Here is a 14,636-nt window from a genome sequence, read left to right on the forward strand (position 1 = left end):
TCCCCCCAGCAACTGTGAGACTCCCCTTCCGCAGGCAGCCGGCCCCACAGCTCCTCCACCTAAGACTGGGTTGTGTTCAAGTAAATGCATCGTAAGCCGAAAACACCTTAAACTGAACATGCACCGATACACCGAAGCCCCCGCATCCCGGCTTAGTGACACCGCCTTGCAGAGCATGGCTGCTTCCCTTTATGATCCGCTTGCCTCACGGCAGGGGAGTCAGGAAAAGATCCCACACCTCAATTCCAAGACACCCCAAGCTGGGACCATCTATACAGGTCACCAGCTTTGACCTCCACTCCTGATGGCCGGAGTCTCCTTCCTGGGACCCAGATGGAGAGGTACGCAAGGGCTGGGAGCGAGTGGCATCTCTGTGGCCGCAGCGCTTCCAAAGGCTGAGGGCCCACCCCTGCCATTTACAGCTCTTCTTCCACTGACTGGGGGTGGGGGTGGAGGGAGGGGCCAGCAGGGGACTGAAGCCCCTCAGAGGGCCCTGTGTGGGGGCTTTCTGAACCCAGAATGTGGAGGGATTAGCTGCTTTCCCCCTTAGCTTTGGACTTCAGTGGTGCTTCTGATACCATTGTTTACTGGTGACAAGTTCTGCTTCCTCTAATGTTGAAGTTTGAACACTAGAGAAGCACGCTAAGGCAAGCATATTAAGCAGGTTTTATTTAAAAGTAGCAATAATACAGATTTCCCCCTGGAGAGAGAAGGGGGCCATGGCTGATGTTCTAGAATCCCAAGAAGTGAGTGCACCTACATCTTTTATAGTTAAGGTCTCTTTTGTTCTCCAGTTCTCTCCCCACTTACCTTTCCTTTCTGCCTATGTGACTAGGCCTGGTGTTGCAGGTGAAATGCATAAAGTGAGGAGCGAATGGGCAGGGGGAGGGCCAAAGTGATTGGCCAGGCAAGGGCCCAGGGGGCATTAATTAGCATCTCCTTGTCTGTAGTCCCTGACAAGGGCAGGTATATTTGGTAATCAATGGGCTCTGGAGATCCTTGACATTCCGTTCTCCCAGGGGCAGTCTCCAACTTCCAGAGGCAGATGGCTTTCATGGCTTCACTTCCTCGATTTGACCAGATCCCCTGTTTCTACACTAACTGCCTGTCCCCAGTTCTGGCTTCACTTCCAAGAAGGAAAGGGCCGCACCGTCTGGCCCCCTTGCACGCTGGCTCCTATGCAGCCGGCATTTAGCCCAGCGGTTCTTGAGGCCAAGTCCAGGATCCAGGTGCCCCCAGGTGTGATGTCACGTGAGGACCAGATTCCTGGTTCACAGATGCTGTGGGAGGGTGAAAGGTCTCTCTCATAAGGACGGTCGCCCCACTCCGGGGCTCTTTCACATTTTCATCGAAGGCCTCCCCCCTCCTAGGACTATCACTTTGGGGGTCAGCATTCTGGAATATGAATTTTGGGGAACACAAACCTTAAACCACGGTGTCCGCACCAACCTGTTCTGTGGGGCAGGAGGAGGCTTTGCACGGCACCTGGGTAGGATGCAGAAGGGCTGCTTCTCAGGAAACTCTAGCTAGGCAGACAAACAAACCAAAAAACCCCCAAAGGTCAAACAAAACAAAACCCAAACAAACAAAACAAACAAACAAACAAACAAACAAACAAACAAAAAACCCAAAACCAGTGACCTCTGAATTGTGAATCTGAATGACAGTCAAGTAAAAATGTCTGAAAAGTATTCCCCAGGGCCGGGGTCAGCAGGGGGCAAGCAGACACAGGTAGCGGCTTGTCCTGCCCCCTCTCAGCAGGTAGCCCTTGCTGTTCTGGGTGGGGTGTGGTTTCTGGCCTTCTTAGGATCTTGGCCCCAGGCCCCAGGGCACTCTAACTGGGTTAGTGCTGGGGCTTCAGACTCCTATTAGGAACCTGGAGTCCCTTGGCATTTCTAAGCTCTGGGCTCCTCATCTGTGAAATGGGGTTATTGATACTGCCTCCCTCACAGGCTCGTGGGAACTGCAGAAAGGCGGCCACTCACGTGCCTCATTTGCTTATTTGGAGTCTGGACTAATTAAGTGCTCAGTTTTTCCTCCTCCAGCTTCACTACAATTTGTTCTCAATGAATAATTTAATATGTGAATTTAAGTCACTGTTTTCTCTAATTGCAGAAGGGAAGACGCATTTCCTAGCTAGGAAAAGCTTGTCAGCGGAGGCGGGAGGGGAGTGTGGAGCGGTTTGATGGACACCCCAGGGCTTCTCGCCTGGCCACCCTGTCTGCCTTTCCCACTTTCTCGACCTGGATGCTGAGAGGTTTCCTCTCCCCCACACTCCTGCCCAGCCCCACAAGAAGGTGGAAGATGCACGAAGGGATCTCAGCCTTGAGGTTACCTGACCTAGAGCTAGGTTAATAGAAAGGTCTGTCTGTTTCAGATGACGTGCTAGTAAGGAGTTTTTCCTTTTTCTTTGTGGTGCTAGGGATCAAACCCAGCGTCTTGTCTATGCCAGGAAAGTGCCTACCACTGAGCAACACACTAGTCATGGAAAGAAATATATACATGTAGTACTGGGGATTGAGCCCAGGGGCGCTTAACCACTGAGTCACATTCCCAACCCTTTTATATATTTTATTTAGAGACAGGGCCTTGCTGAGTTGCTGAGGCTGGCTTTGAACTCACGAACCTCCTGCCTTAGCCTCCTGAGCTGCTGGGATAACAGGTGTGTACCACTGTGCCCGGCTGGAAACAAATAATTTTAAAAGCTCTGCATTGTGCTTAGATCTGGAAAATAGAGCACTGTCCATTCTATTTAAATTTACTATAGGTTTTGTCCGAAGGGATCACAGATTATAATTGCCCATTTCAAAAAGGAAGACAGCTGGGATTTTTTTTTTTTTTTTCAAATGGGGATTTTGTGTTTTGGAAAAACCAGAGAGGCAGAAAAGAATTCTGAAAAGTTCATGTTGAATTAAATCTCAACATTTCAATTTCTGATGAGTTGCAAGTACTGTGCATGAACCGGGTGTGAGCCCCTCCTCTCATCAAGTTTCACGACATGCCACAATTTCCTTATGTGAGTTTCATACTCATACATCTGTCCAAATACAGGGTGTTTTTTAGACAATTAAAGAAAACCTCAATAACCCACGAAAGGAAATCTTGCACCAAACTACAGAACAAAGCATGTTTCTGTCTGGTCTTATCTGGAATCTTTGCCTCTGTTAATCAGGCAACCCAAAGCTCTTTGCTTAGTTCCCCAACTAGAACATTCTTATCATTTCACAGATAGCATCTTAATTATAAAAGTGCATCTGGGTCCTAGGAGATGGTTCTGTAGCTTCCTCCTAGTTGGATACGATTTTCTTATTAGGGGAGATGGATGCTCTGATTTCTTGGATCTCCCTTGTGGAAGTTTGATCCCGTGGGACAGAGCAAGCCCCCAACCACAATGCGCCCTCACCGCCCTTCCTGAATCTGGGAAGGGGTATCTGGCCAGGATAACAAGGATTCCAGCTGCCTTTGAACCCAGGGCTGGCGTCTGGGCTGCCTCCATGCTGACGTGACAGTGCCTCTTCTGCCCCCATTCCCACCTGCGTACCTTCTAGGTGAGTAGGTGCTTCAGCCCCTTCATTCTGCCACAGGGAGAGAATTACCAGGTGTGCTCCAGTCGATGCCTGGCACCTGTCCTCCCCACCCGAGGGCTCGGCCAGCCAGCTGCTCTGAGTGTCGCCTCGCCCTGCTTGTGTTGGCTTGTGTTTATCCACAGCTCGGAATTCCCGGCTTGATACTGGGTCTCGCCTACCACACTGTGCTAGTCAGTATGTCGCCGTGACCAAAAGCCCTGACCGGAACAACTCAGAGGAGGAGAATTTACTTTGGCTCACAGTTTCAGAGGGTTGTTCCGTGGTCAGCTGAGTGCACTGCTCTGGGCTCAAACGAGGCTGAGCATTGTGGCAGAAGGGCGGAGGGGCACTGATCTGCTCACAGTGTTCGGGAAGCACAGAGAGAAAGGGGAAGGGGCCGAGGGAAGGTGGACCCGCCGGCTCCCCTCAGTCACCTGCTTCCTCCAGCCATCCTACAGTTACCACCCAGCCAGTCCCTTCAAGTAAGGATGGACTGATTCGTTGCAGCTCTCCTCATCTAATTACTTCACCTCTGAATATTTCTGCATTACCACAGGAGCTTCAAACTGCAAAACACACCTAGGTGCCTGCTTATTGTCTTCAGAGTCACACCTCTTTACCACTGTGTGTGTGTGTGTGTGTTTGCATATGTGATCAGTGTCTGGCCTGGAAGGGAATAGCTTCCCCAAATGGATAATATTGATTAATCACTGTGTATTTCATGTATAGAACATGAAGTGCGCTCTCTCTCTCTCTCTCATCTGCAAACGCACTATTTGACCTTAAATGTAAAACATTTTAAGTATATGGGAATATATAGTTAGTATAAGTACCTTTCGTATTTTTTTCTTTCATCTTTAGTAGGTTTTCAAGTTTTTTTCAGGTTGGAACTGAACTAGGAAACTCAGTTCTTATTTGTTTGACGTAACCTCATTGTGCAAACTGGTCTAGCTATTATCTAGAGTCCTATGTTGTATCATATTCTCAACATTTTAAAGATATTTGCCCATCATCTTCCATGGTTGCTACTCTTGAGAAGTTTGCACAAGACTAATTTTTATGATTTTATTAGAGATCCGTCCTTTGTCTCCAGGGGGTTGTAGAGGTTCCCTGTGCCTTGGGTGCTCTGCACTCCACTGTGATGTGCGCTATGGTTTGGATCTTGAGTATTCTCTAAAGGCCCGTGTGTTAAAGGCTTGCTCCCAGCCCTGGGTGCTGTTGGGAGGGGGTGGAACCTTTGTGGTGGGGTCTGGTGGAAGGTAGGTAGGTCATTGTTCCAGCGCCCTTGAGGGGGACAGCAGACACTGGTGCCTTCCTCTGTCGGGTTCCTGGCTTCATGGCCGGGAGGTGAGCGTCTCCTCCCCCACATGTGGGCCATCTGCTGTGGTGTACTAGGGTGCCACCCCACGCCCAGAGGCAATGGTGCCATGTGGCCATGGACTGACACCTCTTAGCCCATGGTTCAAAAAAAGCCTTTTCTCTTCCAAAGCTGATCCCTCAGGTATTTGGTAATAACAGGAAGTTGACCCCACAGTGCGTCTACCAGGTTGAGATTTACTTACATCTGTTTTTTGTAGTCTGAGAAGCCATGTCTTCATTAGTTGTGGAACATTCTCAGTCATTGTTTCCTCCATACAATTCCCTGGTCACTCCACCTGCCCCTGGAAAGTCTATGAAGTAGAGGTGGGTATTATCCTTCTGTCCTCAGCTTTCATTAAGGTCCTTTGCTATTTCCACCTCTTCTTATCTCCGTGTGCCAAGTCTGAGATTTCCTCAAGTCCAATTTCCAGTTCATCACTTTTCTCTTCTGCTTTGTCTAGTAGTAGTTTGCTAAGCCTTTGTTAAAGTTTAAACATATTATTTCAATAGCTGAGTTTTTAACACAAATCTCACTGGGACACAGTTCATACATCACACAGTTTGCCCACCAAAAGTGTATAATTCAATGATTTTTAAAAATGGCTGAAATTTTAATTTCTAGGAGTTTCCTTTATTTGAAAAATCCTCTTAATCCTTCCTTAATTCCTTATTCTTCTCTTGTAGTCTTGATTCCCTTATTTTAGGTTGCTATTTTAAATATTTTTAAAATCTTTATTATGCCGTCCTATTATCTGAAGCTCTTGTAAGTGTAAGCACTTTTTTTTTTTCCTTTAAATTGTTCAATTTGCTGATTCTTGCTCAAGTGGGTTGACACCTCAAAACTTTGAACTAATCTTCAACATTCATCTGCTGGAATGGAGCCAGAATAGGAAGAAACTGTATCCATCCTCCACGGTTTTCATTTCCTCTTGTCAGGGTCCCGGGATACCACGGACTGGTGAAGTTCTTTGTGATTTTGTCAGCTTGGCATATTCTTGTCGCGAGCAGTGAGTAAGAGAGGAGTCAAGTTTGATTCCAATAAGTGGATTTTATTCATGCAGTGCACACTCAACCTAACATTCCTAGTAATAGCAAGTCACAAATACATTGGATATTCACTCCCTTGTTCACCTAGAGTCCAATCCCCATGGACTTACTCAATGCAACGTCTCTTAGCCAAGAGGTCAGTCAGCAAGACTGAGGGGATTCTTCTCAGCTGTAGCCTCTCTCAGCTCCTCTTTGGATGTCCTCGAGGGTCTGATAAGCTGGGTGGTAGTGGTCGCTGTGGGAGAGGTGGTCAGTTCTCTGACCTCGGTGACAGCGGTCGATCAGCAATCAGCGATAGTGTGGACAGCAGCCAGGGCAGTCAAGAGACAGAGCGATGTGGAGTCCTCTGGTCACAGTGCTGCTGACAGTTTGCTCCAGAAGTCCAGGGGTTTAAGTAGTGATTTTCAGCCCAGTCATGCTCTGGTCTTCATTGATAAAGACCAGAACACGCCTAGAATAGGAGCCACCACTCAAACCATAGATAAAGGTTCATATCAGCATTGTTCAGGAGTGTCATCCTGTTGAAGCCAGAATTAAGGACAGGTAGTTAGTGTAGAAATAGGGGATTGGGTCAAATGGAGGAAATGAAGCCATGAAGCCATCTGCCTCTGGAAGTTGGAGACTGCCCCTGGAAGAATGGAATGTCAAGGATCTCTGGAGCCCATTGATTACCAAATTTACCTGCCCATCAAGGACTGCAAGCATGGAGCTGCTAATTAATGCCCCCTGGGCCCTTACCTGCTAAATCACCTTGGCCCTCCCCCTGCCCATGGCTTCTCACTTAAAGCAAAACCAGGCCTAGTCACTTAGGCAGGAAGGAGAGATAAGGGCAAGAGAACTGGAGAACTAGAGACTAACCTATAAAAGATGTAGGGTGCACTCACTTCTTGGGACTTTAGAACATCAGCCATGGCCCCCTTCTCCCTCCCGGGAGAAGTCTGTATTATTGCCTTTAAATAAAACCTGCTTAATATGCTTGCCTTGGTGTGCTTCTCTAGTGTTCAAACTTCATCATTAGAAGGAGCAGAACTCGTCACTGGTAAATGGCGGTATCACTGCCTCGCAGCAAGTTTATCACCAGGAGCCTTTATTTTAGTTTTACAAGTTCAGGCAAATACCAAATACAGCTTATTATTACTACACAACACACAGCTATAGCAATTCCTATTATTTCCTTGTCTCATTACAATTCTGGACCAAGCTGATAGTGTAAATGTTTCATTTGTTTCAGGTGCTGAGAATTGAACTCAGGATCACACATGCTGAGCACATGCTTTACCACTGAGCTACACCCAGAGTCCACAAGTGTGACTTTTATCTCTAGAGCTGTGTAGGCATGAAGCCATGATTGTGAATTTCCAGGAGATAATTTTTCCCCCACCCAGACCTTAGGGTGAAAGATGTCTTCTTTTTCTCTCTGGACCTACGAACTTTTCTGCTGGTCTACACTATACTAAGAGCACAGGTCTTGATGGTCCTTGTTTCACGTGGGAATCTTGGCTTTGTATTCCTATTTTACTTAGGCTGGTGATCTCATTTTGCAGTGTCTGACCAGCATGAAGACCTAAGACTTCCATCTGTCCACAAGAAGACACACACGCACACGCACACACATATACACACATACTGCTAATAGCGACACTGCCATTTATCCGTGACGAGTTCTGCTTCCTCAGATGTTGAAGTATAATGTCAGAGAAGCACACCAAGGCAAGCATATTATGCAGGTTTTATTTAAAGACAATAATATAGACTTCTCCCGGGAGGGAGAAGGGGGCCATGGCTGATGTTTTAGAATCCCTAGAAGTGATTGCCTCTGCATCTTTTATAGATTAGGGTCTCCTTTGTTCTTCTGTTCTCTCCCCCTTATCTCCCTCCTTCCTGCTTAGTGACTAGACCCAGGAGATGTGGTGACATGGCAAAAAAGTGAGAAGCAGATGGCAGGGGGCAGGGCCCCAGTGGGGATTCAGGCAGGTAGGGGCCCAGGGAGCACTAATTAGCAATTCCCTGCCTGCAGTTCTTTTGGAGAGGGGTTGTATAAGCAGGTAACCTTGGTGACCAGAAGGGCTCTGGAGACACTCCCCCAGGGGCAGTCTCCAACTTCCCAGACTCAGATGGCCTCTATTCCTCCATTGGACCAGATTCCCTATTCTACACTAATGGCCTGTCCTCAATTCTGGCTTCAATAGCAGCAATATTCATGATGGTTCTGAACTGGAAACAACCCAAATGCCTATCAACAGTGGAATGGATAAATAAATAGTGGTTTTCATTTTACAATGGAATACTACACAGCATCAGAAAAGAGCAAACTGCTGGTGCATGCAATAACATGAATGATCCTCGCAAACATACAAGAAGCCAAATCAAAAAGACCAGTACCTGATTGCATTCCTGTGGACCCCTAGAACAGGCAAAGGGAATCCTTGGTGATCAGTGAGGAGAGCGATTAGCCTGGAGGGGAGGGAATGACTGGAGGAGGGGGGATCGGGGGCTTTTTGCAGCTCTGGAAATAGTCTGTATCCAGATCTGGGTGGAGGTCACATGTTTGTGTGTGTGTGTGTGTGTGTGTGTGTGTGTGTGTTTGTGTGGTCATCTGTGCATTTATATGTGGTTTATATATTAATCTCCATACATAAGAATTGTTTTATTATATGCTAATTATACTTCAAAAAATCAAATGAATAAAAACTAAGACCTCCCCAGAGCAGCCATAGGTGGCTAACATTTGCCTCTGGTTTTCAGCTCTTCTGTTTCTGAACCCTGGAAACTTCCCACTCCTTTTCTGTGAGCTTAGCTGAGGATGTGAAAGAATATCTGTGCTGCTCCTGGCGCCCCTTTCCTTCCCTTGACCTTGGCAGTCAGGCATCTGCGTAGGGCAGACCTGGAAGTCCTGAGTCTCTTTTGATGGAAATCACTTTTGCATGCACGTAGCAGGTGCCTCCTTGGGTAGCACAACATATTTTATTTCTTTTTATTTATTTTACTTCAAAAATTGTACATATTTACAGGGTACAGTGAGATAATTTGGTACTTGTATACGATGTGTAGTGATCAAATCAGGATAATTGGCGTTTCCATCTTTTCAAACATTTATCATTATTTTGTGTTGGGAAACTTTGAACTTCTCTCTTCTAGTACTTTAGAAAATATGTAATAATTATGGTAGACTATAGTTGCTCTACTGAGCTGTAGAACACTAGGATGTATTCCTCCAATTTATTTTAGCACCTGTTATATGATCTCCTTCTTTCCCTCCTCTCCTCTACACTTCCTAGCCTCTAGTGACTCCCCTTAGACTCTCTACTTCCATGAAATTTGTAAGGAATCCCACGGAAACCACGCCAGACACGGGAAATCACATAAGGGAGTTTATTAAGCAAACAGAGTGTCTCCCTGAAGGGTAAGAGAGAAAATGAGAGGAAAAGAGAGAGGAAAGAGAAAGGGTGTGTGCTAGAGAGAGTGTAAAAGCCAGGAGGATAAAGAAAGTGAGGAGGAGAGAGAGAGGATGAGAAAAGATGGCAGGGTAGCTACAGTAAAGCAATTGAATTCCGCCGGGCTAACAGGGGACCAATATAGGAGAAGGATACTTGCAAGATGACTGATGAACCAATAGCTAGCTAGGATGTTCACAGATTGACAAGTGGTTGGGAGGCGGGGAAAATGGCTGCACCGGAAAGATCGGGGGAGCAGTTTTGTACATTACAAAATTAACTTTTCTAGCTTCTGTGTATGAGTGAAAACATGCAATACTTGTCTTTCTGTGTCTGACTTATTTCTTTTAACATAAGTTCCTTCAGTTCCATCTCTGTTGCTGCAAATTACAGGGTTCTCCTTTTTTTATGGCAGAATAATGTTCCACTAAGAACGCAACATATTTTTCACATAGTTGTTTCTCTATGTAGGTGTTCACAACAGGTCACTTTGGGGGCAGATTTGTGTTTGGGGAAAGCCCCTGGAGTGGGCACTTTTAGTTCTATATCTAAGTTTTCCAGTGATCTGGTGAAAGGGCATAGTAGGGTCTGGGGGAGATGATCCCTGAAAGAATGAGGCGACACCAACTGTCCGTCCACCAGAGAAGTTCCACTTTATTCAGAGAATGTGTACACTTTTATAGAGTGGAGAGAAGTCTCATAGGCCAGCGTATGGGATGGGGTGGTAGGTGATTGGGCAAGCTTTGTCGCTAGGGGAGGCAGGGCGCTGGAGAGTGATTGGGTGCAGGGCCACGGCGGCAGGAAACTGACACTCTGGAAGAGAAGCAGGATATGCGCCATATTGCCGAGGTGTGGTTCCAAGAGGGGAGGAGTGGGGCTTTTGCAGCTGCTTGTGGGGGTTAGGCCTTATATCCCTCCCTTTTTTCCTCTATATACGGGAATGGGGTTGTCGTTCTTCTCTGGCTACTTCCTGCTGAAGTGGGTTGTTGTGGGGAAGGTAGAGGCAAGGGGGGAGGGTTGAGGAGTAGGCCATTTATTAGTCCCCATAACAGAAGGCCAAATGCAGCCACTTCACAGGGAGAGAAGTCCATGAAAGTCCCTTGGAACCACAAAATTTGCAGCTGATCATCCTATTGGGAGATGGAGTTGCTGGGGGTGACCATCCAGGCATCCGTGGCAAGGGTTTCCAGGAATAGCTGCCACTGGTGACAGAAGGGGTTGGTCATCTTAATAGCTGGTGAGATGTTCTCGTGAGGAGTTGGTTGGGTCCTCGGTGGCTAGAAGCTGGTTAAAGGTTTGATTAGAGATTTTTCCCACCTGGGTTTGGATGAATTTCACGATACAAGGTAGAAAGGGACAGGCCACTAAGATGACAGCTAAGGGGCCTAGAATGGGCCACATCCAAGTGAGGAGGGGGTTTTGGATAAAGGCAGAGAGAGGGTTAGAACTCGTGTGTGTCTGTAGGCTAGAAGCTAAGTAAGGTAATAGCAACGTTTCTCCCTGAGGAAAAGACAGGTACCGCCCTTCTCTGCAATGAATAAGTCTAATGCCCTGCGATTCTGTAGGGCTACCTTAGCCAGGGAGGTTATCTGCCGTTGCAGGGAAGAGAGCGAGTCAGCGGTGGAAGTGAGTGCTCCTTCAAGCTTGACATTAACGTCCTTTACTGCCCACAGGGTGTGTCCTAGAGCTCCCCCAGAGAGACCGGCCCCGATAACTGACGTTGTCTGTGTGGTGGGTGGAGGAGATGATACAGCTCTGAGCGGGTATAGAGAGTAAGTTGGGCTACGATAGTGACCAGGAGGCATGGGGTAGTGATGTTAGGTAGGAAAAGAGTGAGAAGGGTCCCATTACACCAGGAGAAGGTTCCTGGTGGGGCCGCTGTGGGGGTGGAGATGGTGGAGTTGGAATGTGATGTTGATGTTCAGGGGAACAGCGGCTAGAAGCGGGCGTGTAAGAGAAGCACAGAGAAAACAGTTCCCAGGGGAGAAGGAAGGAAGGGAATGATTGAGAACAGCGAGAGTCTCTGAGAGAACCTGCACCCAAGTGTAAATGGGTGACACAGGGGAGTTGGCAGAGGAGTGAGAGGTTGGTTCTAGGGTAGAGGAGAGCTGTTCCTCTTTGTGTTGGATGTTGACAGAAACCAGGGAAAGAGTTCTGTGTACGGAGACATATTCCTGAGAAATGGAGAAGAAGCCCCAGGGTTTGGGGGACCATCCGCAGTAGAAAGCGTACCTATGAGGGGAAGCCCACCTGGGATTCCAGGGATCATGGATGTGAAGAAAGAGGTTATTTGAATTTCAGGTGCGCCCCCTTTAGGAGGCTATGGTGGAGTTAAGGTAATGAATACTCAGGACGTGTAAGCACATCCACCATAGGTTTCCGGCCACCAGTTGCAATAAGCCCGAGTTTGGGCATGGGTAGTGCATAATTAGGGGAGAAATAGCTTTTCTGCGCACCAACAGGTTAATTGGGAGGAGGTAAGGGAAAGGGAAATGTCGATGGCTGAGGAACACCCTGTCAGGGGCAGTCCTTTGTGGAGGCAAGATGAGTGATACTGGTTTGCCTGTCTGTGTAGGTTTCACGCACTTTAAACCTCCAGACAAAGGATGGTTTTTGAGAACCCTCTGGGTAGAGAGGGAGTAGAAGTAGAAGGAGGCTTAAGAGGGGAGTCATTCTTTCTGAATGGGGGACAGGGTTGGGGAGCGGGAGAGACGGAGCTTAAGAGGGTTGGAGGGGTGAGGGGTGCACTGAAGAGAGTGGTGTATTGGTTCGTCCTGTGTTGGTCAAGGTCCGCGGTTGCTGAGGATGGGTTCCCGGTATAAGGCTTCAATCTAGAAATATGAACCCATGGTGTTACACGGTTATTGGATGTGGCAAGCTTAGCGGCTGTTGGGGTGCATAGGATGACGGGATATAGTCCCTCCCATTTGGGAGTTAGGGGGGCTTTAGGTTCAGGGGGTTGGGAAAGACCACTTGGCCTGGGTGTAGTATAAGATCATTTTTTGTGGCTGACGGGTCTGGGAGTAGCCAATCTTGATGTTTCCATAGTTCAGCCCGAAGGTGGGAGAGTAAGGGGAGGGCTATAGCAGATGGTATGGGCCCTGGAACGGCTGTGATGCCAGGTGGTAGGAGAGGCTTCCAAACATGACCTCGAATGGGAAAGGTTGGTGGGTTTCTTCGGGAGTGCTCTAAGTCGAAGCAGGGCGAGGGGTAGGAGACGAACCCAGTCATGGTGTAGCTCTAGAGACAGTTTGGTTAAAATATCTTTTAACGTTCCGTTGGTTCTTTTCACTTTCCCTGATGCGTGTGGTCGGTAGGGACAGTGGTAGTGCCAAGGGAGTGGAAGGAATTTAGATACTCCCTGGATTGTTTGGGCTGTGAACTCTGGTCCATTATCAGATTGGATGGAAGTAGGCATTCCAAATCTGGGAATGATCTGTGTTAGGAGAGAGTGAGCCACTGTGGAGGCCTTTTTATTGGTTGTTGGGAATGCTTCCACCCATCCTGAGAAGGTGTCCACAAATGCTAGGAGGTATTTGTGACGTCGGACAAGGGGCATGTTGGTAAAACTGACCTGCCAGTCAGCCGCAGGGGTGTGGCCCCTGGCCTGGTGTGAGGGATAAGGTTTAGGATTGAGGGGAGTGTGGGGGTTGGTGCGCTGGCAAACGGCGCAGGAGAGGGAAATATAGTGGAGTAGGGTTTTATTCGCTGGGGTAAGTGAGAAGGTTTGTAAAAAATGGGACAGTGATTGGGGGCTGGAGTGGAAGAGATCATGGAGAAGACGGAAGAGGGAGAATTTATCCTCGGGAAGTTGTAACTGAGAGTCTTCCTGAAGGGTGACCTCAGGGGTAGTTGAAGTTGGGGTTTCTGATTGCTGGGGTAAGGCCAGGAGGAGGGATTGGTGGTCCCTGACACAGCTGCGGCCCATGCTTTACGGTTACCCTGAGTTATGGGGGAGTTGTCTTTTTGATGGGCTTTGCACTGATTGACCCCTAATGAATGGGGCAGTTGAGATGCTTCTAGGACTTTGGTGACTAGTGCTGAATTTGTGATTTTATTCCCTCTGGTGTTAAGTAAGCCTCTTTCTTTCCATATGGCTGCATGGGACAGGAGAATGTGAAAGACGTACTTAGAGTCCGTGTGCAGGTTGAGGTTCCTCCCTTCGTCGAGGATGCAAGCTCGGGTGGCGGCAATGAGCTCTGCCTGCTGATTAGCGTACCTGCTGGTAATGACTGGGCCTCCGTGACTGAATCCAGGGAGACTACCGCGTAACCCGCATAATGGGTGTGGTCCTCCCTGAATGAAGACCCATCTGTAAACCATGTGAAGCCAGCGTGTGGGAGGGGGCCCTTGGAAATGGAGGAGTGACAGGGTATAAAGTTCTGGAGGGTCTCCAAGCAATTATGGAGAGGTGTGTTGGGAGGATATGGTATTGGGAGTAGAGTGGCAGGGTTTAGGGGCGGGCATGGGAGAAAGGAGATGGTGGGATTCTCCAGGAAGGAAGACAGGAGGGCTAGGAGTCTGGATGGCGGAAGGGACTGGAGAACTTTATAGGAGAGCAGATCCTTGAGGTGATGAGGTGAAAGGATGGTGAGAGGTGCCCCAAAAGTTAATTTGTAGGCTTCCTTTTGTAATAGGTGCCCGGCTGCTAGGGCTCATAGGCAGGGGGCCCATCCTCGTACAGTGGGATCTAATTGTTTGGAAAGGTAGGCCACAGGGGCGAAGGAAGGGCCATAGATCTGTCCTAGGACCCCCAAGGCTTGACTGCTATTCTTGTGGACGTAGAGGGAAAAAGGTCTGGTAAGGTCCGGGAGATGAACTGCGGGGGCTTCAACTAGAGCTTGTCTAAGTTTGAGGAAGGGGTGGTGAGTGTGTAGGATAGAGGTTCTTCAGGGACCCCTTTCGCTAGGTCATAGAGGGGTCGAGTCAACAGGGAGAAGTTTGGGATCCAGGCTCTGAGTACCCGGCCAGTCCCAGGAATGAGAGGATCTCGTCTTTGGTTTTGGGGATGGAGAGGGTGGTGAGGAGCTGTTTCCTGTCAAGAGTAATTTCCTTTCTCTGTAGGGAAAGCTGGAAACCTAGGTAAGTCACGGTTGAGAGGGAGCTTTGGGCCTTGGAAGGGGAAAGGTGGTAACCCCTCTCTGCTAAAAAGTTGAGGAGTGAAGCAGTGTCGGATTTGGGATTGTTCCCAGGATGGACTACAGAGTAGGAGGTCATCCACATACTGCAG

This window comes from Sciurus carolinensis, chromosome 9 (genome assembly GCF_902686445.1).
Source record: "Sciurus carolinensis chromosome 9, mSciCar1.2, whole genome shotgun sequence".
Taxonomy (NCBI): Eukaryota; Metazoa; Chordata; class Mammalia; order Rodentia; family Sciuridae; genus Sciurus; species Sciurus carolinensis.